Here is a 20,056-nt window from a genome sequence, read left to right as displayed (position 1 = left end):
CTTTAAGAGGTAAAATGAGTAAAAAGGAAAGTTTTCAAAACTTTTGATATGGGTGGGTGGGAAGAACCCCAACCTTCGCTGTTAGGAAAGAAGGAAACCTAACAGGTTGGTTCCACCAAATGCAGTTCCTCTCAATCACCAGCAGGGGGAAAAAGTAGTTTTCTGTTTCCGATGGGTCCCCGCGCCTGGTAACGAATTCCCTCACCAAAGGGAAAGGAGAGAAGAGCGCGGGGGAGATCTTGGGCAGCGTACGGAGGGAACTGTCCTAGAGGGGTCATTGGGAACGCAAAGACCCCGCGAAATAGAGTACACCCATTTCCAGCAGCCACCCCTTTCGAGGCACACGGGATAACTTGGCTGGAACTACCTGCCGACCGCTCAGCCCGGCATGCGAGGCTGCAGCAGCGTAGAGCCTCTTCCAGAGCGGCCGCAGCGGCGCAGGCAGGAGGGGGAAAGCCAGGTGCGGCTCCGCGGTGACCAGGTGAGCCCGTGCCCGAGTCCGAGCGTGAGCCAGGTGAGCGTACGCCCGAGTCCGCGAGTGACCCAGTGAGCCCACGTCCGGATCCGCAAGAAAACCAGGTGAGCCCGGCGGTCCAGCCACTCCAGCGTCTTGGTCAGAGTCGGGTCACACGACTCAAGCAGTCAGTGGGCAAACTGGGTTGAAACAGAGAGCGAAGGCGGCTGGTGAGCCACGATACGGGGCCCGGAGATAGCTGTGTCTTCCAGGGCTGGGGTCAGGTGATGTGAAGGACCTTCAGCTGCCAAGTGGCTTCACAGTATTAGTCTTAAAAATAAATCATGCTAAGGCGATGATGTGAGTGGGAAGGGCGGGAGAGTGGTTATTTTATTACTGCTGGGCATTAATCATTCCCTTGAGGACTTTGGCTAAACCGTTTATTTTGTAACCAGTGGTAGAGCTTGGGTCTGTGCCCCTGAGTTTTGAGTAACTGCGTGGGTAAATGATGAGCTGCAAAAGGGAAGAAACAGCCGCCACTTTAGGGATGTTTTAAGATTGAAAGTCAGTGGATGCTGGAGCAGTGAGAGAGATTGGAAATGGAAAGCAAAGAACAGAAAGATAAGAAAAGATATGGGAAGTCAAAAAAAGAAACCAGGGCAACACAGAGCCGGGTGGACCCCTCAGCTGGGTGGGGGCTCAGGCTGGCGGTAGAGCGCTGTCCTGGCTGCCATCTGTCCAGAGCATGACCCTGCCCATATCTTTGGAATCAGAGGAGGTCATTGGTTAAGAATCCATTGGTTATTGTTGGAATTTCAAGGTTGTCATAGTAGGCACAGTAACGTATGCAACATGTAGGCAACAAGTTTTCTTTTGAGAAATGATCAAATAAGACATAAACATTTAATTGGATTATGAGGTAAGTTGCAAGGAGCTGTGTTTTTCTATATTCTGATGAACATTCGAAGAGGATTCTCCAGAAAAGCATTTAGTGTAAATAGACTTTCACATTAAAGTGTTGCAAATCAGCAGAACGCATTATTTATTACTCTAATTCTCAACGTATGTAGCAGCAGTAGTACTCTAATCGTATTTAAATATATTTCAAGACTGCGTCCATTTGTTTTAGGTAGCTGACTACTAGTTTAAAATAGATGGCAATATAAAATACTCCAACAACTTGAAATATATACAAAAGTCAAATAAAATATTTGACAAACCCTACACAGAAGTGAGTGAAATAATGGTATAGCCAAGCTCAGTTACTTTTCAAAAGAAATATGTTATGTTATGACGCTGCCATTTCCCCTGTTCTTGTACTTGACAGTTGAGGGGCAGTTTGTCATTGCAGACTCGCCTGTGTGTCCCACTCAGGCCAGCAATACCTACCACGTAACTGTCCTTCCCACTTTTCAATTTACCGGTACTAGGGTTCTCTTATACACACCTGTAAAAATTCTATTCTTGTGTTTTAAAACATGCCTATTTACTTGGAGTTTAAAAAAAAAAAAAACTTGGCAAAGGGGAGTAAAAGGCATATTACATTTCCATGAATCAGACATGAAAGTAAAGCTTCAATTATTGGAGAGGCATTGTTGACTGAATGGGAAATGAGAAACTGGGACAGGGATGGTGGAAGGATACGGTGACTCCATTTGCACTGGGCATATGATTTCTTCCTAAACGGTGGGAGTTCAGAACAGACACTCAAGCTTAGTTTTGGCTGAAAGACATTAAAAGCTTTTTGTTTTTGTTTTTTAAGCAGTGTTTACATGGACATATTGAGTAGTCTCTTAACACTTTCTCATAAGCCCCCAGGTACTGATTCCTAGTATCTTAGAGGCAAAGTACTTGCCACCAAATCTTTATGTTGCATCTTGCTTTAGTATATTTCTTATGGCTCTCACAGAACTTAGTGATTAATATATGCTATTAGTTATATTTTTAAACAATAGGAAATGTCACATTGTACACTATGTGATTCCTTCTGCCAGTTGTTCACATTTGAGCCTGTGACCACTGGAAAAAAACAACCATTGCTTATGTAAGATAGAGGTCTATGGTTTTATTTTGTTTTGTTTGTTAGTTTTTTAATGCATAAACACTCTGGAAGTCTGCCGTTCTTAGCTAGTGTAGCAGCTCCTGTCTCTCACCATGAATCTAATTCCCCTCTTTCTTTCTGCTATCCTCAGTGTGTAGCTTCCATCTTTCAGTTACCTTATGGTTGCAAGATCACTGCAGAAGTTCCAATCATCACACCCACAGTCTAGGCAGGAACAAGGAAGAAAGAGAGAAGGGCAGAAGGGCACCTGGTAGCCAAGTAAGATTTAACAACTTCCACTTTAATTTTGTGGTAGATTGTCTGCAACAATGGCTGCCAAAAATTCTTGTGTGCTCATGTCACTTTTCCCATCATAGAGTGGAGTCTATTTGTTTTCTCTTTGAGTTGGGTTGTCCCTGTGACTTGATTTGACCAATGGATTGCAATGGAAGGTCCTGTTAGGCCTTGCTACTTCTGTTTTTGCCTTTTGGGAATCCAGCTGTTCATGTAAAGAGGCTTGGATCAGACTACTGACTAATGAATAACCATCTGAAGAGAGGCCTGGCCAGTCTCCAGCTATTCCAGCTTCCCCGGCTAAGGTGTCGTGTCAGTCATGTACATTTTGGATTGACCAGCCCCAGCCGAGCTCCAGTTGACACCATTTGGAATACAACAACCAGTCAGCTAAGCTCTGCCAGCTTACAGCATTGTCAGAAAAAATGAATCATTGTTGAATTGTGCTGAAACAATCAATTGGCCCCCTGCCTCTAAATACCAGAGAGCCAAGAAGTGAGGGTCATGAATTGGGCCCTTGGCTGCACGGGACATGGTAAAAGTCTGTTAACCATAGAGGGAGGCGATAGCTATCCCAGGTGGGGAAGGGAGGTCACAATTGTCCATAGCCACCAGTCACCTGGTGGCAGCTTGACACAGGAAAGACATCTCTAGGACCTCAGGAGCAAGGTCCTATGGGATCTTGACTCTTGCACTTGGCATTAATGAGACTGGGCACCCACAGGGCTCCTGTGTTCAGCCTTGAGCCCTTCTTCCTCTCTGAAGCTTCTGTGCCTGCATGACCCCAGGCTGCCTCCAGGCCCCCTCTCTGAGCACATTGTGAGCTCACAGATCCCTGATGCTGTCAGGTCACCTAGTTCCTGTTCTCAGAGATGAAGTCTGATCAGATCAGCTATCATCCAGCCAGGCCACTACAAGGTCATTGCTGTGCTCTGAATTGGCTGTGCACCCCTTATCCCATATATCTTATCCCATCAGCCCTGTCTGGAGAGGGACATGGCCCTGGAGCTCTTGAAGAACTGGATCAAGTCCTGGCTACACCCCTTCCTAGTTGTGTGATCTTGAGCAGGCTTTCTCTCTTTGCCTCTGTTTTCTCATCTGTAAAGTGGGGCTAATGGTACATATGAAGATTGGGTTATTGTGAAGATTAAAGAGAGTACTTGTAAACACTAGTGTGTCCTCAATAAATGGTAACCATGGCTGTTACTATTTTATTTTAACTTACATAAGCCACTGTGTGCTTCCTTGGTAGAAATAGTGATCTGGAAAAGTTACCTATCAATCAAGTGATACTTTCCCACAGATGTCTGTCATAAAATGAGAATTTTTTCCCACTGAAAAGTTTATTTTTAATGATGTTACTACATTTAAAAGCTTCTTTTAAAATACCACAAAAGATTTTTCAAAATTAGTAATTAAGAGGAACATTATCTTCTTATATATCAAGGGTAACCAAAAGTGTCCTCACGTTGTGTGTACCTGGTTTTGCTCTGTTTGGGCTGAGTGGATAGGTTGGGAACATGGGGAGTTCCTCGATGTTCCATGTCACATGATCCTCCAATGCTGTTTTTGGGTGGGACTTAGATTGCTCCCGAGACAAAGGCAGCTTAAGAGAAAACCCAGTGACATCTGAGTGCTTTGAAGACACACTTTTAATTTGTTCTAGGCTGTGCCTTAACCAAAGGTTTGTGTGATCTTCCATGTGGGGAGGGTTTTAAAATGTTTGTAAAGTGAATTCTCTCATAATTGTTTATATAATAGCTACAGGCAGGGATGTTACAGGTTGATGCATTTATTTGATATTTTTCGGAGATGTTTATATTGAGGACTCATTTGCCATTCTGCTTATGGTACCTTTAAAAGTACTGCTTGCGGGATGGCCCAGTGGCTCAGGCGGTTAGAGCTCCATGCTCCTAACTCCAAAGGCTGCCAGTTTGATTCTCACATGGGCCAGTGGGCTCTCAACCACAAGGTTGCTGGTTCAACAAATCGATTCCCGCAAGGGATGGTGGGCTCCGCCCCCTGCAACTAAGATTGAACACAGCACCTTGAGCTGAGCTCCCACTGAGCTCCCAGATGACTCAGTTGGTTGGAGTGCATCCCCTCAACCACAAGGTTGCCGGTTCGATTCCCGCAAGGGATGGTGGGCTGCGCCCCGTGCAACTAGCAACGGCAACTGGACCTGGAGCTGAGCTGCGCCCTCCACAACTAAGATTGAAAGGACAACAACTTGACTTGGAAAAAAGTCCTGGAAGTACACACTGTTCCCCATAAAGTCCTGTTCCCCTTCCCCAATAAAAAAAAAAAGAGTACTGCTTGCATTTTATATCACTTCCATAAATACAAATTCTTTACAAAGGACTTTTGCCCTTTCTAGACTATAAAGCATTATATAAATGTGGGGTTCACAATAATTCTTTAAGTTGGACACACCCTTACTTGGTTATGACATTTCCTTTTATAACACTTAAGGGTCAGGTGGTACCAAATGTGGAAATTGATGATTAAGATTTTGTGAGTCTGAGGCTGGCACAGGTTTTATAACCACTGGTCACAGTATACATTCACATCTTAGTGCAGTCTGTTGATATGAGGCAAGGAAAAAGAATTGCCTTCCCTAAAACAATTAGCTTTTACTTATTTAAAAGCTAATCTATTCTCACAGGACAGGAGGGTATGAGACCACCCTCCCATCCCAAGAGGTAGGCAACCACTGCTAAGACTCTCTCACCCTCCTTCCCTTAGTTTTCGGGGCATTAACAAACACTCTTCCCTGATTTGTTTGTATTTTAACACAAATGGTGTCACACTGTATGTATTGTTATAGCGTCTTTTTTTCTTTACGTATCTCTAGGCCTGGAGTGTGTCTCCATTGCAGCATACCTGGGGTCTGACAATTAAGTTTGTGAACTTGTTGCAATGATGTTGCTAACCTTTTTTGATATCAGAGAGATTTTTCATTATGAATTTGTACCAACTGGACAAACAGTTAACCAAATTTTACTATTTGGAAGTGCTGAAAAGGCTGCGTGAAAGAGTCAGATGACCTGAACTTTTCACCAACAATTCATGGCTCTTGCATCACAACAATGCACCAGCTCACACAGCACTGTCTGTGAAGGAGTTTTTAGCCAGTAAACAAATAACTGTATTGGAACACCCTCCCTACTCACCTGATCTGGCCCCCAAAGACTTCTTTCCTTTACCTGAAGACAAAGAAAATATTGAAAGGAAGACATTTTGATGACATTCAGGACATCAAGGGTAATACGGTGACAGCTCTGATGGCCATTCCAGAAAAAGAGTTCCAAAATTGCTTTGACGGGTGAACTAGGCTCTGGCATCGGTGCATAGCTTCCCAAGGGGAGTACTTTGAAGGTGACCATAGTGATATTCAGCAACGAGGTATGTAGCATTTTTTCTAGGATGAGTTCACGAACTTAATTATCTGACCTCGTGGAGCTCCAGTTCATTTTTTTTTTAATTTTTATTGGGGAATATTGGGGAACAGTGTGTTTGTCCAGGGCCCATCAGCTCCAAGTCGTTGTCCTTCAGTCTAGTTGTGGAGGGCGCAGCTCACTGGCCCATGCAGGAATTGAACCGGCAACGCTGTTTTTCAGAGCTCACGCTCTAACCAACTGAGCCATCCGGCCGCCCCCAGTTCATTCTTATTAACTGCTCCATAGCATCCTCTTGAGTGGCAGACCCATGATTAACCAATCCCATAGGACAGTCATTTCACAACAGGCTATCTCTGAAACTAAAACCTCTACTAGAATTTTTCAGAGTTACTAAAACTTTTTAAATAGATTTCATTTTGAGAGTAATTCTAGGTTTACAGCAAAACTAAACAGAAAATGCAGATTTCCCATATAAACCCCTGCCCCACTCCACACACACAGCCGCCTCCATTATCAACATCCCTCACCAGAGTGACACATTTGTTACAATCAATGAGCCTATGATGACACGTCATAATCACCCAAAGTTTATAGTTTACACTAGGTTCACTCTTGGTGTTGTACATTCTGTGGGTTTTGACAAATGTACAGTGACAAATATCCAACATTATACGTAGTATAATACAGAAAGTTTCACTGCCCTGAAAATCCTCTGTGCTCCATCTATTCATTCTTCCCACTGCCCGTCCCCTGGCAACTACTGATCTTTTTACTGTCTTCCTAGTTTTGCCTTTTCCAGAATGTCGTATAGTGGAATCCTAAAGTACATAGCCTTTTCAGATTGACTTCTTTCACTTAGTAATATACATTTAAGTCTCCTCTATATCTTTTCATGTCTTAATAGCTCATTTCTCTTTAGTGCTAAATAATATTCCATTGCCTGGATGTACCAGTTTATCCATTCACCTACTGAAGGACTTCTTGGTTGGTTCCTAATCTTAGCAATTATGAATAAAGCTGCTATGAACATCTATGGGCAGATTTTTGTGTTGCATAATTTTCAACTCATTTGGATAAATACCAAGGAGGATGGTTACTGAATCACATGGTAAGAATATTTTTAGTTTTGTAAGAAACTGCCAAACTGCCAAAGTGGCTGTGCCACTTTGTATTCCCACCAATAATGAATGAGAGTTCCTGTTACTCCACATCTTCACCAGCATTTGCTGTTGTCAGTGTTTTGGAGTTTGGCCATTCGAATACCTTGTAGTAGTGTCTTGTTTTAATTTGAAATTCTCTAATAATATGATGTTGAATATTTTTCCATCTGCTTATATCTCATCTCTATACCATGTTTAGTGAGGTGTCTGTTCATATCTTTTGCTTATTTTTTTCATTGGGTTGTTTGTTTTCTTATTATTGAGTTTTAAGCGTTCTCTTTAACAGTCTCATGTCATATGTATGTTTTTGGCAAATATTTTCTTTCGGTCTGTGGCTTGTCTTCTCATTCTCTTGACTAAAATTTTTTTTTTTAATTACTGGAAAAATATATGTGCATTGTAGCAAATATTACAATGCAGAGATGTATTAAGAAAAACTCAACAATCTGGTCTTTGCTTTTAATTATACCCTTTGAGGTAACTAATCTGAACAGTACGATTTATATCCTTCTGCATTTCTCACTGCTCAAAAGTGTGTGTGTGTGTGTGTGTGTGTGTGTGTGTGAGTGTGAATATACGTGGGCTTTTTCCTTATATTTTTGTTCAAAAATAGCTTTTTCTCTATACATTTCTTCATAATTTTCTTTTGTCATCTCCCTCTAAACAATATACCACTGGTATATTTCTAGGCAAATATGAATAAATAAAACTTAATCTTTTTCATGGCTGTGTAATGTTCCTTGGTACAGATGCCATAATTTCATCAGCTAGTCCTCTGTTTTGGATATTTAGGATATTTGCAGTTTTATCTTCCATTATAAACAAAGCTGGTGTTTTTATTCATATAAGAGAAAGTCCCCAAAGTGGGTGGGTGAAGGTGGGGGTGTTGGTGGTGTGTGTGTATAAATGTCAGGTATTGGGGCTGGCCTTTGGGTGGGAGTTGCTGATAAGAATCTCAACTGGAAATGGAGGAGAGGTACCCAGCAGACTGGAGCCCCCTTTCTCCTGCTTCCCTCTAACCACTTCCCTCTAAAGCTCTCTCAGCTTTTCCTTCTCTCTCTGACTTTATGTAGGAGTTCTGAGAATTCCCTCCCACCCATTGTTTGAGGGATCTTTCCACATAAGGACAACGGGATTGTATTAGATGAAGACAGTGATTCCCCAGAATAGTCCTCCCAGGAAATTTGGGGTCTGCAGACCAACGGTTGTCTTGTTTGTCATTCAAAAGGAACTGGCCAAACCCCAAAGACAGAATTCAGAAAAATTAAGACCGGGTATTAATGATTAAAGAACCTAAGTGTGTGTGTGTGTGTGGGGGGGAGGTTTGCAAGGTTAATGGAGTGGGGAAAAGAAATGGAATGGACAACAAAAGCCAGACAGAATAACATTTTATTCATTTATTAATGTTCTTCCATTTATTCACTTAACAGATTTTAGACAGGTTCAGGATTTGCAAACTTTTTTGAAATCAAAACATTCTCTGAGAATCTGGTGAAAGTCGTTGACTTCTCTTACAAAAGCACCCACCTTTTATATGCACAAAAGGCATATAATACATGCAATTTAGGGGGCTTCACCAATGGCCTGAAACCTCTAAGTTCCTTGGTTCTTTGTCTGTAGGAGTGGAGGAGGAAGAAAGATATACCAGAGGTATCTGACTTCTTGAAAGACTATTACCACATTCTAATTACTTTTTCCCCCCCAAAGCTAATTAAACTGCCCACAAAGCATTGAAATTCAGTTAGTTGGGCTGAGTCACAATGGATAGAAGTGTCTGTTGCCAAAGCACAGGAATGCCAGGTGAAGATTAGAAAAACCTTATAAGAAAGATAAAAGGCATCGCTTTCACTTTTAACTTGAAAAACATCCACACAGCACCAGAGCAAGTGGCCGAAGCTAAAGGCAACAAAAACAAACAACGGAATTCAGAACTATAATCATAGTCATCTAGAGCTGTGGGGGCTTTTTGTAAGGTGCAGAGTGCATTTACCCAGAGGCATTCTTGTATATTTATTCCATTATTTTGTCATATTTTCCTATCCAAAACCTACATGTCCTGTTTATCATCCTTTGATAGGAAAAGGCCTTGCATGGTACCCATGCCAGAGGCCACGGACCCCTGGAGTGACTACAGGCGAGGCAGAGGCTGGTGCAACCACAAGGCCCGGAAGGGAGACTGGGGAAGTGGAGGGAGGTTCTTTCTCTCCATGGAGGGGCCAGGATTTTCATCCTGAGGTTTTCAAAAAGTCCTCACCCTCTCAGGCGTTGGCTATGAGTGCAAATATTCTCACAGAAGCCATTTCCCAAGGATTTTCCCAAGTTTCTTTTCTGAGTTGTCAGTAATACCTTGACTATCCAGGGTCTTTGAATGCAAGTTTTCTGGATTCATAAATGTCAGTTAGTACTTTACATCCACATGTCCTCTGCCTTTGAACAAAAATCATTCCCAAAACTTCACACGTTTTTTACCTTACTCAGCTGCATGGATTGTTTTGTTTTGGGGTCATGGGGAGTGACCCCAGGACTGTGGTTAGTTAACACCCTAGGAGGGGGGCACATGTGGAAATGTTCAAGCATAGGCCTGCTTTCCAGTTTGCCTCCTCACAGAAGTTCAAAGGAGAATGTGGGACCGCAGACCTGCAGGCAATTTAATGTGGCTGCTTTCTTCAAATTAATGTTACAATCAGAAGCAATCTTTTCCTATGATGCACAACATTTTCTTTTATTTATGTATTTTTTTATTAGTTTCAGGTGCACAAAACAATGCAATAGCCAGACATTTCAACCCCCCAAAAATGACAACCCTGTCCCCCAATCTACTGCCCCCTGACATCGTACATATCTATTACAATTCCACTGACTCTATTCCCTATACCAAACTCTATATTCTGTGATTTTATATATATATATAATTATAGTTAACATACAATATTATTCAGCTTCAGGTGTACAGTGCAGTGGTCAGGCATCTACACTGTTGCTGAAGTGGTCTCCCTAATAAGACATGTGCCCATCTGACACCCTACAAAATCTTTACAATATTATTGATTATATTCCCCAAACTGTCTTTCTTTTCTTTTCTTTTTAAATTTTTTATTGGAGAATAGTGTGTTTTTCCAGGGCCCATCATCTCCAAGTCAAGTCGTCCTTCAACCTAGTTGTGGAGGGCGCAGCTCAGCTCCAAGTCCAGTTGCCATTTTCAATCTTAGTTGCAGGGGGCACAGCCCAGCATCCCATGTGGGAATTGAACCAGCAACCTTGTTAAAAGCCAACTGAGCCATCCGGCCACCCCACGGGTAGCTCGTTGTCTTTCAATCTAGTTGTGGAGCGCACAGCTTACTGGCCCATGTGGGAATCGAACAGGCAACCCTGTTGTTAAGAGCTTGCGCTCTAACCAACTGAGCTATCCGGCCATTTCCCCAAACTGTCTTTGATATCCCCATGGCAATATTGTAGTTACCTATTTGTGCTTTCTAATTCCCTCCCCTTCTTCCTCATCCCCACACCCCTCCCATCTAGCAACCATCAGTTTTTTCTCTGTATCTCTGAGACTATTTCTATTTACTTTGCTCATTTATTCAGTTCTTTAGATTCCACATATAAGTGAGATCATATGGTATTTGTCTTTCTCCGTCTGACACTTATTTCACTTAGCATAATGTTCTCTAGGTCCATCCATATATCATTGCAAATGGTAAGATTTCATTCTTTTTTATAGCCGAGTAGTACTCCATTGTATGAATGAATGTACCACAGTTTCTTTCTTTCTTTTTTTTTTTTTTTTTTTTTTTTTACAGTTTCTTAATACAGTCACCTACTGATGGGCATTTCAATTGTTTCCATGTCTTGGCTATTGTGAATAGTGCTGCAATAAACATAGGGGTGCATATATTTTTTCGAATTAGTATTGTGGATTTCTCTGAATAGATACCTAAGAGTGGAATTGCTGGGTCATAAAGTAGTTCCATTTCCAGTTTTTTGAGATACCTCCACACTGATTTCCATGGTGGCTGCACCAATCTGCAATCTTACCAACAGGGCACAAAGGTTCCCTTTTCTCCACATCCTCTCCAGCACTTGTTGTTTGTTGATTTATTGATGATGGCCATTCTGACCAGAGTGAGGTGGTATCTCACTGGGGTTTTTATTTACATTTCTCTAATGATTAGTGAGATTGAACATTTTTTCATATGTCTATTGGCCATCTGTATGTCCTCTTTAAAGAAATATCTCTTCATGTCCTCTGTCCACTTTTTAATTGGGTTGTTTGGTTTTTTGGTGTTGAGTTGAATGAGTGTTTTATAAATTTTGGATATTAACCCCTTATCAGATGTATCGTTGACAAATACCATCTCCCATCCAGTAGGGTACCTTTTTGTTTTATTGATGGTTTTCTTTGCTGTGAAAAAATACAGTGTTTTCTTAAATGCCAAAAAAAACCCTCCACCTTTTCCTCCTTCTCTGCCATTATCCATATTCTTTGATTTTCCAGTGGTGTCCCAAACATTGTCTATTGTTTGTGCTTCTCGAACACAATGCAGTTCTTCAGCCTACCCTTCTATCTGTTTGATATTGAAGTTGCTAAAATACGCAGGTGCTGTATCCGTCACCGTCTTCAGTTTTTATCCAAAGCCCACCTTGTGAGCTGAGTGGCTTCTGGCAACATAATACGAGACTACAGTTCCTCCACAGCTTCCTTGTTATTTTACTTTTTCACTGAATTGCAAGCACAGGAAACATTTGAAAATTAGAGCTTTAGTATTCTGAGGCTGAAAGTCTTGTAGAGTGCTGTGTCAATCACTAAGCCGTTGTCTCTAAGCCGTTGTCAAACCCATCCTGGGCTCTGTGGTGCTGGGGCTGGGACTCAGAAAACATTTTTGTTTTTCAAGCTGACACCCATGAGGCTCTGCCAATAGGGGGCGCTAGATGTAAACTGCAAGGCTGCAGGCGGAAGGGACTTACTCTAGGCCCCACTCCCCCGCTTGTGGTTCATGTGACTATCACTCCAACAATGGTTCGTCGCCCTTGCAGTGATAGTTCCTCCCACGGGGGCAGTTGGTTCCTGTTGATCCCGTTGTAATGTCTGTAGTTTTTCTAACACTTGCAAAGCTCGTCTCGTCCTGCCCCTCTGAGAGACTCCAGCAGCAGCTACCCAGTGCCTCCTAGAGGTTTGAGTTCCAAACACACTTTGCCTCTACCCAAGCTCAGACACCCCAGTTGCTCAGAAACACCAGCATCAGTGGGAGCAGCTTGCCCTGCTGTGTCTGAGGAAACTACCCTTCCCTTGCTGGAGAACTGTCCCATGAAATGAAATTCTTATACCGTAGCATTTTATCTTCTGTATAATGTCTTGGACCATAAGTTGAATCACTGAGATAAGAGTGATGGATAGAAAAAAATAGTAACCTTAGACTCTCCTTGCTCAAGGGGAGTCTCCACCTTTTGTCTGGCAGTAGACTCATTTGCTATCCCCAGGAAAGCCCCTGGTTCTGCAGTGACCATTGGATACAGTTGCATAAATACAGTGCAATCATGAAGGTCTCTTTCTCAGCTCATTGGCGCACACTTTGCAAACAGATTGTAGAAATGTGATACCTTTGAGAAGAATAGGTTTCTTCCAGGCACCAAAAGCTCTTATTTTTTTTTTTTAAGATTTTATTGGGGAAGGGGAACAGGACTTTATTGGGGAACAGTGTGTACTTCCAGGCCTTTTTCCCAAGTCAAGTTGTTGTCCTCTCAGTCTTAGTTGTGGAAGGCGCAGCTCAGCTCCAGGTCCAGTTGTTGCAGGGACGCAGCCCACCATCCCTTGCGGGAGTTGAACCAGCAATCTTGTGGTTGAGAGCCCACTGGCCCATGTGGGAATCGAACCGGCAGCCTTCGGAGTTAGGAGCATGGAGCTCTAACTGCCTGAGCCACCGGGCCGGCCCCTCTTCTTCTTCTTTTTTTTTTTTTTTTTGTTTGTTTGTTTTTTGTTTTTTGTTTTTACTGGGTACCTGTAGCATTAGAATACACAAAAAGAGTCAGCAGAGTCAACATGTATTTTTTTTTCCCTGCTTCAAATTAGGAGCATGTGCTCCATTTAGGAGGAAACTGTCAAGCAGCCCCACCAAGACCCATTTCATCAGCCTTTGGTATACAACCTGCATACAACTTCTGTATACAATTGTATATAACTGCCTGAGAGAAAGAGTACTTTGAAATGCATTTATTGAGAATTCCACACTAGTCCAACAACTCTGTGGTCTGGTAATTCCTGTCATGACTTTTCTGAAATGGACAAGTCACCCTTCAGAAAACACATAGACGGATTTGTTCATTGAAATATTTTGCCTTTGGCTGAGCACTGAGCCCATCTTTCCCTGGAAACCTCCTCCTCCTCTGCAAACCTCTCCGTCCAGACAGAGCAGAGCAGTGGTCAGTGGTTTTAATAAAAAGAGTCTGAACCTGCAAATAATTTAATGAGCTGTGCTTTCTGATCTCTGATGTCCCTATGCTGATGGTTTTTCTTGGTTGCTTTTGAGCAGAGCCTGAGACTAGGGCTTCACTTCAGGCAACTTGGGAGGTGATTCCAGAAGAGAGGAGAGTGAGACAGGGAGGAGAAAAAGCAAGTGTGAGTGGAGGTTATCTCTCTCTCTCAGTAGGGGCTTGATTCTGTCACGACCTGTGGGAAGCAGACACCTCTCAGAGCTGTCTGCCAAAGGCCTCAGCCTGGAGCATTTCTCCATTGGCTCCCACTGCCTATTGGTCGAAGACTACCTGGGGCTCTTCACTGTCTTGTGCTTCTCGAATGCAGGTAGAGTAGGATAGTGCGTGGGAATGCAGAAAGGTGCCGGCACAAGCTGGAGGGGCTGTCACAGCTCACATGAAACTGTCTCCTGTAGTTGCAGCTCTAATTAGAAGGGATGGATGGGATGGACATGGTCACCAGAGGGGAGCAATGGGCTTTGCAGCCATCTCAGATCAGACCCCTCGCTCCATCACTGATTAGCCGTGACATCTCCGCCCTGTGTCAGCACACACTGATGAAGCACACCTTCTCTCTCTCGCTGTGTGCATCAAGGTCTTGCAGCTTAGCTGACCCTATGAGGACTCCCACATGGTTTCCCTTCTCCTTTTTCATCCCTGTGCTTCTCCACCTTCCTACTCTGTCCTCGGGGTGCAGAGGGGCTGCGGAGCTCCAGCCCTCAGTGTGCCCTCCTGCTGCTGCTGAATGCAGCCTTGTGGGGTTGGTATCAGATTGTACTTTCTTCAAAAAAATTCACTGCAACCCACTGTACTTTTCTTGTAAGTGCTGATGTAAACATTTCTCTGCCAGAACCTGGTAACATTCTAATACTGCCAATACTTAGATTAATGTTGACACTTTTGTTGACCCTCTAAATATAGATAAGCTGAAGTGGTTCAGCTAATGTCAGCATTCAGGGGCCTAAACTTTCCAAATTGACTACAACCACTCTCGAGCTTACTTACTGCTAGGAAAAGTGTCATATCTTGTGGCAAATAGGGATGTTTTTCTTTTGCAGGTAATAAGAGTTATGTAAAAATTAAGCTACTCTTCAGAGTCAAGATGGCGGAATAAGTAAATGCTGTGCCTGCTGCCTCCTGTGACCACATTAAAATTACAACTAAATTATAGAATAATTAACTTCAAGAATCATCTGAAGGCTAGCTGAATAGAACCCCTATACCTAAGGATATAAAGAAGAGGCCACATCGAGACTGAGTGGAAAGGGGAAAAAATTAAACTACTCTTTGTTTTTTTTAATCTTAGCTTGTCAGGATACTCTGAGTGAAAAACGTATTGTTCCAGTATTAACAATTATACTTCACTGTTGTTTTCTGATGTATTCGTCTCTTTCCCTGGATAGTTAATTCTTATTTCAATTGTCCTAATACATAGGTGTTTTTATTGTGACCTGACTCAAATCCTCTTGAAGCAGTATGTAGAAAATGATGCATGAATTATTAGAAGTGTCACTGCCCCCATGAAAATATACAGTCGCTGTTGGTTGTTCCGTCTTCCTGAGTGTAACACCTTTCAAAGCCAGGATTTCTAAAGCCTGTTCTATAAGATGTTGGTAGTTTCCATTCTATTAATTGTTTAATAATTCTAAAGACGTGTGGGGTTTTAGTTAGGATGTTTTGGGTTGCAGATTTGGGTTGTATCTAATGCACAGGCTCGAACATTAGAGGAGATTCACTGGATTTTGTGACACGAGTGCTCCATGGGCTTCATGTGTGGTTTGATCAAGGTTCTGCTTCTGGCTCTAGTTCCCTTAGTTTCTCCTACCACATTTCTCCAAAAATAAGACCTACCCCGAAAATAAGCCCCAGTTAAGATCGTCAGCCAGACGGACGCATTTAGTATGTTATAACGATATTCCAGAAGAAGATGACATGACTGTAGTTGAATAAATGTAGATAGTTGTACACAAAAAAATAAGACATCCCCTGAAAATACGCCCTAATGCGTCTTTTGGAGCAAAAATTAATATAAGACCTGGTCTTATTTTCGGGGAAATATGGTATAAGACCCAGTCTTATTTTCGTTATACCGGTAGCTTGGCTCTCCTCTGTGTTGACTTTTTCTTGAGGCTGCTTCCCTCGGCAGGGGCTGGGGCTGCCAGCTGCTTTTGATGAATGCCCTGTGCTTTACTCTGCTTGGGCCACACTTGCTGAAGCCCATCCCTGAACCAAACCCCGCAGCAGGGGAAATGGGAGTGCTCTGATGGGGCTGGACTTGGGCCCTGCCTGCGTCTCCCAGACGAAGTCCTCAGGGGCTGCACAGTAGCACGGTGTGGGGTAGAGTGCAAGACAGAGAGGGAGGTTTATTACTCACTCCATCTGACTCATGAAAAGAGGACAAGGGAAGGACTTTGACCTACCATGAGGAGAGCTACTATAAAACTGTGTATATGCATTTATTTGGGGTGCACAATGTCAGATTGGGCCTTGTAAGTCCTATCAAAACACACTCACTCTTTTGTTAGCCTGCAGAAAGAATTTTGTAATGAACAGGTGGAAAGCTTCCTACAACTACATTCCTTATATAAGGTGTGACAAATAAGTTCGCGAACTCATCCTAGAAAAAGTGCTACGTGCCTCATTGCTAGAAATCACTATGGTCACCTTTGAAGTACTCCCCTTGGGAAGCTATGCACCGATGCCTAGTCCACCCTTCAAAGCAATTTTGGAACTCTTTTTCTGGAATACCCATCAGAACTGTCATCGTATTACCCTTGATGTCCTGAATGTCATCAAAATGTCTTCCTTTCAATATTTCCTTTATCGTCAGGTAAAGAAAGAAGTCATTGGGGGCCAGACCGGGTGAGTAGGGAGGGTGTTCCAATACAGTGATTTGTTTACTAACTAAAATCTCCCTCACAGACAGTGCCATGTGAGCTGGTGCATTGTCGTGATGCAAGAGCCATGAATTGTTGGCAAAAAGTTCAGGTCATCTAACTTCTTTATGCAACCTTTTCAGCCCTTCCAAATAGTAAACTTGGTTAACCGTTTGTCCCATTGGTACAAATTCATGATGAATAATCCCTCTGATATCAAAAAAGGTTAGCAACATTGTTGCAGCATGTTCTCAAACTTAATTGTCAGACCTCATATGTAACATTTGTCCACCAGACATTTGAAGTTTTATAGGGTCCATCAACCAATCAACTGCTGATTTGAGATTTGATTTTAGTGCATCAGAGGTGGGCTCCATGTGCCCAGAGAGCAGACTTGCCTCAATGTACCCACTAATTGCTTTACACCAGAAAGATCCTTAAAGGAATGAATACATTTCTGCAAAGAGTGCTCAAAAAGGGTCCTGGACACTATTTCCTCTTAATTAACCAAGAAATATTCCAATTCTTCTCAGAAAATAAGCTTTGTCTTTCCCAGTTTCTATATTTTCCTATATCTGGCTATAATTTGTGTCTGAAGTAAGCATTTAATAGAGGGCTATCAGAATTTATGGAAAAGAAGAAACCCCATGCGTGCATGCACACATACCCCCAGATACACAGATGACTGTTTCCCTTACCTCGAGTATCTTTTCCCCTGCGGACTAAAGTTAGGACAGTGGCCTCTGTCAAATGCCTTTTTCTGGAGGAGCTCTACGGCCCTCGAGTTCCCTTGCAGAGCTGTGGCTGGGCCGTATGCCACAGCATAGGCAGCACTGGGTTCGCGAGTAAAATGACCCAGGGTGGAGGAATGGGCATATTGGCAAGTTGAGAATGGGACGTGCCCCAGGAGACAACCTTGGTCATTTCTCTACCCGGACTCAGACGTCTTGAGAACCTGTCCACTGCCAGGTGAGGCCAGGGTGCCTGCGTCTCACCAGGACCGGCGTGAAGTACGAACCTCAGTGGCTTTGTCCTCATCGAGGAACAGCAGGCCAAGGTGGCCCGAGCTTCTCTCTAGAACAGGACAAGTGCTGTGTGCTCTACGTGTTGTTGTGATCTGTTTGGTAATTACTGTCAATTACTCAATACCTCTCTCCGCCTGTCTTCACTTCTACTTTAAAAAGCAGCAGTGAGGAAATAAAAAAACCCATTTGTTGACTCCCGTGTGTTTTGATGATAGCACAAGACAAGCGAGTGAACCAGGACTTTCTTGCCCAGAAAGACACTGCTGCACACACACCCCGGCCCATAAATGCTAGTCTTCACCCAAATGGAGCCAGTTGGTGGAGATGTGTGCCGGTGCTTATGTGAGCTTAGCCATAGGGGTGCCAAGGAGGAAAAGGGGAGAACCGGGAAGGGCAAGTCGGGACTGGGGAACCAGACCAATTAGGGGCTCCCCCTCAAATGGAGTGGTCAACCATTCAAACTACAAGAGTCAAAGCGTTGTGGATTGATCAACTCAAAGGCTCTGGATTGATCTGGTTGGGACGTGAACTGGCTCTAGACCAAAGCTCTGGATCTTGGGACCCAGCTTGTAGATCAGCTTGCAGAAGCCTCATCATAGGAATGTTGTGAACACTGGGATTTCTAGAAACACCCTTAAGTAGGGAGATCTGCCTGGGACAGCACAGTCTGGTCTTCAGCAAAAGCCTGGAGGATTATTCAAATCCATCCACAGCTCCACCTGCCAGGGGTTAAACTGACTGGGCCCAGCGTCCTGTAGAATTGCCTTCACCTCACGGCAGTCTCAAGGTCAGGCCATCACCCTGATGTTGATGAGGACATTCGCTATGTGACATAGTCGTTGCTTCCCCGGCACTCTCAGGAGAGATGTGACCTACTTGAGGAACAGGAAACTGGCACTTCTCAGCATGAGACTTATTTTTATCTTAAGAACACTGTGAACCAGGTAAGTGTCTCCTCTGAGTGTTACAAGTTTCTTAAAGTCAAATGTCAGTATTAAACCTGTGTATAGGGTTTTCTAATATGTCTTCTTTTTTTAAAAAGGTTTTTTTTTTTTTTGGTGAATTTATTTTTTGATTACTAGTGAGATTGAACTTATTTTGTTTTAAAGATTCTTTTTTGTGTGTGAGTTTATTTGTTGATTACTAGTGAGACAACATTTTTTTGGGGGGGGGGAAGGGGAGCAGGACTTTATTGGGGAACAGTGTGTACTTCCAGGACTTTATCCAAGTCAAGTTGTCCTTTCAGTCTTAGTTATGGAGGGAGCAGCTCAGCTCCAGGTCCAATTGCCGTTGTTAGTTGCAGGGGGCGCAGCCCACCATCCCTTGTGGGAGTCGAACCGGCAACCTTGTATTTGAGAGCCCAAGCTCCAACCAATTGAGCCATCTGGCACTGGCCCATGTGGGAATCGAACCAGCAGCCTTAGGCGTTAGGCGCATGGAGCTCCAATAGCCTGAGCCACCGGGCCTGCCCCTACTATGCCTTTTTACCTTGACAGACTTCTGGCTTATTTCACACCTCTATCCTTATTTCATTCCTTCCTTTCCACCTGCATTTTGCTTCTGTTACCTTGATGCATTTTATGTATCCTTTTAGGTTGCCTTCCAGTGGTGTGCTAGAAACTGCATTTGTTAAATATCCAGGAATTTTGTGAGTCCCTTGTTAAAGAGTTGACAGTTTGAGATCAGCCAAAGCCACGGTGTGAGTACTTACACAGTGGGCATAGGTAGATACTACTAAATAGGTCTTCCCTCCCCTCCCCCCACCCCGAGAGTTAGTTTACCAGCACACCGCTGTTTAATTCCTTTCTGGAAAAGGTGGAGTCTTAATAAATGTGTAAAGGTATTCTGAAACTATCTACCTTGTTTAAATATGATGCATAGTTTTAAAGCTTAAGATCAGTGGCGCTGTTTTGGGTCCAGAAACGTTTCAAGGGTAAATAAACTTAGGAAGCTGTGATTTACTGATGACAAGGGAAAACCAGGATTCATCTAAAATGTGCCTTCTAGTCAGCTTGGCTGTCGTGCCACTGTTCTGTAAAGGAGGACATTCACATATGTGCACGGGGTGACAACTGTTTACATTTCTGTTGATACCGTTTTTAAGTTGTACTCTGGTAGAGCTAAGATTTGGGTAAATCTAGCAGTATTAGAAGCAAGTTGATATCCCGGTCAATGTGGGATGTTTGCTAAGGGACCAGTCAATGCAAATGAGAAGTAATAATAGCTCTGGTTTAAAAGGGTAAAGAATTAGGGCTGGGACAGGAAAATTGCTCCCTACAGAGGACAGGGGTTTTGCAGTGACCAATGTAGATTCTTGCTACACAGCTCTTCTTTCTGCTT

At 43.1% G+C, this 20,056-nt stretch overlaps 1 long non-coding RNA gene across 3 annotated transcripts in view; it reads left to right on the top strand.

Annotated features, from left to right (window-relative positions):
- Positions 1–8: 8 nt before the first annotated feature.
- The window catches only part of LOC148758416 (uncharacterized), a 41,624-nt gene continuing 21,576 nt past the window's right edge, over positions 9–20,056 (top strand). For all 3 annotated transcript variants that reach the window (XR_016021161.1, XR_016021162.1, XR_016021160.1), the window contains exon 1: positions 9–579. This is a non-coding gene — a long non-coding RNA (uncharacterized LOC148758416). The remainder of the gene's footprint in view (positions 580–20,056) is intronic.

The sequence above is a fragment of the Rhinolophus sinicus genome, chromosome 4 (genome assembly GCF_057876585.1).
Source record: "Rhinolophus sinicus isolate RSI-liver-muscle chromosome 4, RSI-T2T, whole genome shotgun sequence".
Classification (NCBI taxonomy): domain Eukaryota; kingdom Metazoa; phylum Chordata; class Mammalia; order Chiroptera; family Rhinolophidae; genus Rhinolophus; species Rhinolophus sinicus.
Note: the sequence above shows the minus strand (reverse complement) of the source record. Positions and strands in the feature narration are given on the sequence as shown.